The 8,660-nt window shown below is 35.2% G+C and overlaps 1 non-coding gene across 1 annotated transcript; it reads right to left on the bottom strand.

Moving 5' to 3' along the window:
* Window positions 1-5,634: 5,634 nt before the first annotated feature.
* LOC121220626 (small nucleolar RNA R71) lies at window positions 5,635-5,741 on the bottom strand. The gene has a single exon (XR_005917846.1). It is a non-coding gene; the product is annotated as a small nucleolar RNA R71 (small nucleolar RNA).
* Between the last annotated feature and the right edge of the window lie 2,919 nt (window positions 5,742-8,660).

Here is an 8,660-nt window from a genome sequence, read left to right as displayed (position 1 = left end):
TGCCCCCATTTAAAAAAAATCTATTTCACCCATTTGTTATGTCTATTTTTTTCCATCAATTAACTAATGGTCTAATTACCATATAAGGACCCCCAATTTATAATTTCATAACAATTAGACACTTCTAACATGTAGAACTCAACTTTTTCACTTTTTACAATTTAGTCCTTTTGACTAAATTGAGTGCCCAAACGTCGAAATTTTCGAACAAAATTTTTATGAAATTTTTCTGTAAAATTGTAGACTATGAAAATATAATAATAATCATATTTTCTCTCGTCGGATTTGTGGTCCCGAAACTACTATTCCGACTAGGCCCAGAATCGGGCTGTTACAGGTGCTAAGCTTAGTGTGTTGGTTGGCTAGGTCGATTTTATCCTCACATGGTGTGTTGGTTGGTACGGGTGGTGTATTGGTTGGATTGGGATGGATTTCTGTCTGCATATCTACATCTGATACTGATTCTGTATGGGCTTAGGTCCACCTAGTTCTGTTAATGGGCTCAAGCCCAGTCTGTTTTTGCATATCGTATATCTGATTGTTTATATTATAAGGGATTACACACTGAGTTTTCGTAAACTCACCCTTCTGTCTAGCTATGCAGGTAATCCCCAGCATTAGGCGATTTGGAGCCGCGAGAGACTCGGAGGTGGCCACACGACCGCTGACGCTCTACCCTAGAGTTTTTTTATTTAAATTTAAAGTTTGTGTTGGGTTTGTTCATGTAATAAGGGCCATTTAAGTTTGTTTAAGTTTTTAATTGGGCTTTTGCTTATTTACTTTAAATTGCTAGTTTAGAGAAGACAAATTTTCAAAATAATAAAGTCACGAACTTTAAACGATTGGAGTTTTTAAATGCTTCCGTGTTTTAAAAACAACTATTATAACAGTAGCAGATAATAAGGCAAATATTTTAACTAGATATTTGTTAAATAATACTAAAGAGGTATTAAGCTTAGAAACGTTTTTTTCCAACAAGACAAATTTGCAAACGACACTTCAATATGACACGCCAGATTCAGCCATAACATCTAGGTCGGGTTTGGGGTGTTACACAGACAATGCTCGAAGAATAAATTCGAGAAGCAATTTGAAGCATCGAGGAAAATTTATTTCCAACCTAAGATGGTCCAAAAATTTGTGTTAATTCATAATATAATTAATTTTAATTTATTCCCAATTTAATTTGGGCTAAATAAATTATTATTAATTAATTATGGAAAAAAGGTTCCAGTTGAACCGCATTGGTTGAACCGAATCTAGTGAACCGAACCAGCCACCAATTGGGCTGCTCAGAACCGTTCATATGCTGACCCAAATTAGCATTTTAGCTGACTAAATAAGCTTGCAAAGAAGCCCTTGAAGAACTTTCAACCTTGCATTCAAACCCCTCTAAAAAATGTGGCTTTATGGATTTGCCCCAGGCTATTTTTAGCAAAGTTGAATCTCTCAACTTTGCAATGTGTGTGGCTAGCCAAGGGGGTCTTTTTGGCTGATGGAATTTGCTATTTTTAGCAGCCACAATCAGCTATAAAAGCCACCCCTTGCTGATCAGTCAACTCATCCCTCACACTCTCATTCTCTCTTCTCCTCCCTCACTTTCTCTCAACTTTAATAATTCATTTTAAATATTTTATTAATAAAATTGGGTTTAATTAATTAATTAATTAAAGTGGTTAAATTAATTCATTTGGTCATCTAAACTATCTACTATTTTTGACAGGTCCGAGAGTTTTCTTCTAATTGTAAGACCGTCAAAAATGGGGACCAAGTCAACCCAATTTTCGGCTGCACATGGTTGATTATAGACTAATTTTTGGTTTAATTACGTACGGCCCTTGAAGAGTGGAAACACAAAAATTTATGTGTTTTTACATGCCCTTTTTAACATAAAATCATGCTATTTCGGTATAATTCTTGTCGAAAAATAATTAAATATTATAAAATAATTAAATTATGTTAAAAATATGAACATGATGAATTTTAATTAATTCTATAGTTATTTTTTATTATTTTGACTATTTTTGATAGATTTGCACAAAGGGTGAACATTGGCTCGGCAGACAATGCTCGAAGACCGAAAAGCAATTTGAAGCATCGAGGAAATTTTATTTTCAACCTTAAATGGTCCAAAAATGTGTGTTAATTCATAATATAATTAATTTTAATTTATTCCCAATTTAATTTGGGCTAAATAAATTATTATTAATTAATTATGGAAAAAAAAGGTCCAGTTGAACCGCATTGGTTTAACCGAATCTAGTGAAACGAACCATTCACCAATTAGGCTTCCAAGAACCATCCATATACTGCCCAAAATCAGCATTTTAGCTGACTAAATAAGCTTTCAAAGAAGACCTTGAAGAACTTTCAACCTTTCATTCAAACCCCTCAAAAAAATGTGGCTTTATGGATTTGCCCCAGGCTATTTTTAGCAAAGTTGAATCTCTCAACTTTGCCATGTGTGTGGCCAGCCAAGGGGGGTCTCTTTGGCTGATGGAATTCGCTATTTTTAGTAGCCACAATCAGCAATAAAGGTCACCCCTTGTTGATCATTCAACTCATCCCTCACACTCTTATTCTCTCTTCTCCTCTCTCACTTTCTCTCAACTTTTCCTTTCCATTTCCCCTTTTGTTCAAGTGCCGATTTCTTCTCTTGGGAAAGAGGTCCTCATCATCCATTGTTGAGCAGCAATTAAAGTATTCAAAAGCCACCTTGATAGCCGAGGAAAACGAAAAATGAAGAACAAAGCAATCAGTCAATCCACGGAGAAACACCAGATTTGCTTCTTGTTCCCTATCTCTTTAAATTCCATTTTTGTTTTGACAAACATGTTTATGAATATTTATGCTATTGAAATGGTTACTTTAATCAATTTAGCTTGAATTTAATCCGTGTTGGGTTGATTATATTTTGCTTGCTTCAATTATTGAAATTGTGCTTGTGCTGTTATAGGCCTCGGTAAGATGCTTAATTAAGTAAAACCATGCCTAAGTTATTCTTGAAATATTAATTGTTAGATAACTAATGAATTAATTATTAAATCGTATTGAAATTGTAATTAATTGACACAATACTTAATCAGTGCATGTTTATTCTTCTAAGGTAGCTGAAGTTAATTTAGCATTGTATTTGGCAATGCCTTGCATAACTTGTAAGATTATTATGATTAAACTGTTTCAAGATAGAAATACTCTATTACCTCACTTGATCTTTTATATGCTTGTGAATATTTATTAATCGCTTGGGTTGACATTGAAAAATGTTCAAGAGATTGATTAATTTAATAAGTATGTATGAGCAGTAGTTAGAAAATTACCATGTTCGTAGCAGTATAAACATAAGTTTAATAATTCTAAGTTAAAAGAATGTAATTAATTCAACATAATTATATCATCTTGATTAATCCTTATTTGAAATCGTGCATTAGAACCTTTTCATTTTTAATTTTCTTTTACTTAGTTTTTAACCCTTAGTTTTTAATCATCTTTAAACCAAAATATTTTCCCTCACCAAAGTGTTTAACATTAATTTCATAAATATTCCTTTTTACAGTCCCTGTGGGTACAAAAACTTGACATTTACTTGTCACTTTATTACTTGTTGCGATTGTGTACACTTGCACATTTTCGTCGTTCCAAAGAGTTAAAGAAATCAGAGATTTACCTGAAGATTTGTTAGAGACCGAGTCTTAGTCTTGAGTTGTTTTGGCATTCTAATTGACCAAAAATCAAGGAAACATCACCCACATTTCCTCAATTCATGGCCGGCCACTCTTGGAGGACGTTTCAAAGGATGGACACTCCTAATTTTAGCAAACTAGCTCCCTTACCTCACCTATAAATAAGAGCTCATTTCTCACTTTATCCCTTATCCCTCATCCCTCTCATCTCTCATCCTCTCTCTCAACTCTCTTAGCTGTCATGCCTATTATCATCCTTGCATAAGGATTTTAGCAAATTAGTCTCTTAACGATCCCTTGGTCGGCCACCTTGGAGAACTTTCAGCAAAGGAGAAACGCAAAGAAGCGAAGGAGCCTCGTAACCAGAGTCTTGGGTGACAGCCACTCTGAATTGGGTTTAACCTTTCTTTTCTTTAATTTAATTTAAAGATGTTTGCTATGAGCTCTATGTTCTTGTTTACAACAATGATAGCTTAAATTTTATTTAAGTTAGGATGATTATTTTGATTAAATAATATTTATGTGATTCATGCTTATAATGTTTGTGCCTCAATCGATCATGTTTTCAATTAAAATCAAGTCTGTATTTCATTCATATGTGATTGAAATACACCTGAATTAGTTGAGCGATCCTAACCAGACGACGGCTACTGGACGCATAATTGAAATGTGCATGCTCAATTTAGATCCTAACCCGATTAAATTGTAGGTTGCATAACAACCCTAACCAAGCTCTGTTATTTGTATAGTTTTTAGATTTGTGTGATTAAATTGTTTCAAACCTAACACATCCCTGTTACCTCACACGAATGCTAAGAAACCCTTAATAAATAAGGATCGGTAATATGCATATTTACTATGTAAAGGATTCCGAAAGGACCTAATTTAGTTTCCAAACTCATGAAAGATCGAGTTGCCATGGAATGTTTTTCCGAATATTATTAAGCATGATGATAAGAAATTAAGTTTAACTAAAGTAATTGTCTTAGTTTATTTATGTTATAATTTTTGCAAATTGTGTTAAATTTTGCTAAAATCTATTTCATTCATATAGACTGCATATTAGGATAATTTACATTAGGGATCATTGGATCTAGTTTATACCACTTCTCAACTATATTTTGTTTTTATTTTTCAAATTGTTAATATAATTTTACAAATTAAGTGACTTAGCAGAAATACAATTCCTCTGGAGACGATAACTCGATACTTACTTATTACTTGATAACGACTGTGTACACTTGCACAAACCCGAGTGTTACAAGTTTTTGGCGCCGTTACCGGGTATTGTCAACTGTTGCCATAGTCATTTTTTTCGTGAAATTATTTATTTTCAATTTGATTTATTTCTAACATTACTAACTTATTCTTTTTTATCTTGTGAATTTCTTCTGAGTTGTTATGAGCATAGATCGAATTATTGATTTACTCCCTGTAGACCCTGATATTGACAAACTTTCAAACAAAGAAGACGTGAACGAACAGCTCAAAGACAAGTCGAGATGGACCTTAGAAATTAGAATCAAGACCAAGGTAATGAAGCTGATTATGTATGAAATCCCATCCTTATTGCCGATGATAGGGATCGATGCATCAGACAATATGCTGTGCCACTTTTTAGCGTGTTAAACCCAGGAATTAGAAGGCCAGATATTGAGGCAACCTAGTTTGAATTAAAACCAGTGATGTTTCAAATGCTACAAATGCTGGTCCTATTTAGTGGTATGCCACGAAAGATCCACATATCCACCTTCGATTGTTTATGGAGGTGAGCGATTCATTTAAGATAGCCGGTGTGACTGAAGACGCACTGAGCTTGAAGTTATTTCCGTACTCATTGCGAGATCGAGCACAAGCATGGCTCAATTCATTGCCACCAAGTTCCATATCTATATGGCAAGAATTAGCAGGGAGATTTTTAGTTAAGTATTTCCCACCTAGCAAAAACGCTAAGCTGAAAAACGAGATCACAACTTTCCAGCAACTAGATGACGAGTCTTTGTATGAGGCTTGGGAGCGATTCAAGGAGTTACTTCGTAAGTGTCTTCATCATGGGATTCCTCATTGTATCCAGTTGGAGACATTCTATAATGGTCTCAATGCACATACAAGATTGATGGTAGATGCTTCCACGATGGTGTAATTTTGACTAAGTCTTATAATGAGGCATATGAGATCATAAAGAGGGTAGCGAGTAATAACTATCAATGGCCAACAAATCGAACAGCTTCAGGAAGACGTGTAGCTGGAGTTCATGAAGTTGACTCCCTCACTTCGTTATCAGCTTTGGTATCGTCTATTTCCTCTATGTTAAAATAGTTAACTACTAATAGTACTAATAATTTTGCAGCTCAGCCACCAAGTCCGTTTGAAGTAGTTTCTTGTGTGTATTGTGGGGAAGGTCATTCTTTTGAGAATTTTCCATCAAATCCCGAGTCAGTGTACTATGTGGGGAACCAATATCAAAGTAGGAGTGGACAAGGACCCTAGTCCAACTTCTACAATCCTTCACGGCGTAATCATCCTAACTTTTCTTGGAGCAACCAAGGAAATGAACCGAACAATAACTTATTACAGCAAAGACCCGACCAATCTCAAGGGTTTAATCAGCAAACTCTAAAACCACCTCAAGCTGAGGCATCAAACAGTTTGGAGAACTTGTTGAAAGCGTACATAGCAAAGAATGATGCTTTGATCCAAAGTCAAGCAGCAACACTGAAAAATTTGGAAAACCAAATGGGTCAGTTAGCTACAGAGCTTCATAATAGACCGCAAGGAACCTTGCCGAGTGATACTAAGAATCCAAGAAATTTAGGCAAAGAACATATCAAGGCAATGGCATTGCAAAGTGGAAAGACTCTGGAACCCCGATTGATTGATATCGATGATGAACATGTTGAAAAGGAGGAAAGTCAACCAGCTGTTGAAGTTCCTACACTAAAGAAATCAGAATCTGTAAAGTCTGATAAGGTAAACCCTGACCTAGTGAATTCAAATATTTTAACATCTTCTTTGGATGCAAATTTACCTACTCAGAAAAGTTTTCCGGTTCAACCGAAAGTTCCATCACCTCGATATCCGCAAAGATTGCAGCAGCACAAGTAGAAATAGGAGGTGCAATTCAAGAAATTTTTGGATGTTCTGAAGCAGTTACACATCAATATTCTGTTAGTGAAGGCTTTAAAACAAATGCTAAATTATGTGAAGTTTATGAAGGATATACTGTCCAAGAAAAAACAACTGTGTGAGATGAGACTGTTACTTTGACAAAGGAGTGCAGTGCGTTCCTACAAAACAAACTGCCACCGAAATTGAAAGACCTAGGAAGCTTTACTATACCCTGTAACATTGATGAATCTTACCTAGGAAGCTTTACTATACCCTGTAACATTGATGAATCTTACTCTAGTAAAGCTTTGTGTGACTTAGGAGCGAGTATCAACTTGATGCCTAAGTCTAATTCCAAGATTTTAGGACTAGGTGAAGTAAGACCTACAACTATGACGCTTCAACTAGCGGATCAATTTTTAACAGATCCCGAAGGAAAGATCGAGGATGTTTTGGTAAGAGTTGATAATTTTATTTTTCCTACTGATTTTTTTTATTTTAGATTTTGAAGCAAACGAGGAAGTGTCGATCATCCTTAGGAGACCTTTCCTAGCCACAGGAAGAACGTTAATTGATGTACAGAAAGGTGAACTCACCATGCGAGTTCAAGATGATCAGGTAACTTTTAACATTCTTAAAACGATGAAATTTCCTGATCCGACAGATGAGTGTTCAGTTATGGAAGAGATAGAAACCTTGGTTTCTATGGAAAGAAATTTTGAGTAAGATCCACTGGAGAAAGCCTTAGAGTTTGACCATTTGGAGGATGAAGAAGGTGAAGAAAACATGGCTTTGATGGAAGTCAATCCGAGAAATTTTATTCAATCCACACGGTTTGAACCGTTAGAGATAGAAGTCAGAGAATTTCTGCAACCCAAGTTGTCAATTGAAGAACCACCTAAACTCAAAATAAAGGTACTTCTTTCCCATTTGAAATATGTGTATTTAGGTGATTGTTCTACTTTGCCTGTGATTATTTTAGCGGAACTGACAAAAGATCAAGAGGAGCAACTAATTGATGTTCTAAAGAAATTTAATAAAGCAATTGGTTGGACCATAGCTGACATTCGAGTTATAAGCCCTTCTTTTTGCATGCATAAAATCATTTTAGAAGAAGGTGAAAGAACTTGGATTTATGGGCAAAGGAGGCTCAATCCTATTATGAAAGAAGTTGTGAGAAAGGAAGTGATTAAATGGTTAGATGTAGGAATCATCTATCCTATTTCAGATAGTTCGTGGGTAAGTCCGGTTAAGTGTGTGTCGAAGAAAGGTGGGATCACGATTATTGAAAATAAGCATAATGAGTTAATTCCAACAAGAACTGTTACCAGTTGGAGAATCTGTATTGATTACAGAAAGCTAAAAAAAGCCACTCGGAAGGACCATTTTTCGTTGCCTTTTATGGATCAGATGTTAGATCGACTGGCAGGTAATGAATTCTATTGTTTTTTAGATGGCTATTTGGGATATAACCAAATAGTTGTAGCCCCAGAGGACCAACATAAAACAACCTTTACTTGTCCGTATGGTAAGTTTGCTTTTAGGCGAATGCCTTTTGGTTTATGCAATGCACCTGCAACTTTTCAACAATGCATGGTGGCAATATTTGCTGATATGGTCGAAAATTTCGTCGAGGTTTTCATGGATGATTTTTCTATTTTTGGTAACACTTATGATATCTGTTTGAGTAATTTGGCTAAGGTACTGAAGAGATGCGAAGAGACGAATCTTGTCCTTAATTGGGAAAAATGTCATTTTATGGTCAATGAAGGAATTGCCTTAGGTCACAAGATCTCAAAGAAAGGAATTGAAGTTGAAAAAAAAAGGTGGACGTAATTGAAAAATTATTGGCCCAATTAATGTGAAAGG

Source organism: Gossypium hirsutum, chromosome D08, assembly GCF_007990345.1.
Source record: "Gossypium hirsutum isolate 1008001.06 chromosome D08, Gossypium_hirsutum_v2.1, whole genome shotgun sequence".
NCBI classification, from domain to species: domain Eukaryota; kingdom Viridiplantae; phylum Streptophyta; class Magnoliopsida; order Malvales; family Malvaceae; genus Gossypium; species Gossypium hirsutum.
The sequence above is the reverse complement of the archived record's forward strand: the minus strand, read 5'-3'. Positions and strand labels throughout refer to the sequence as shown.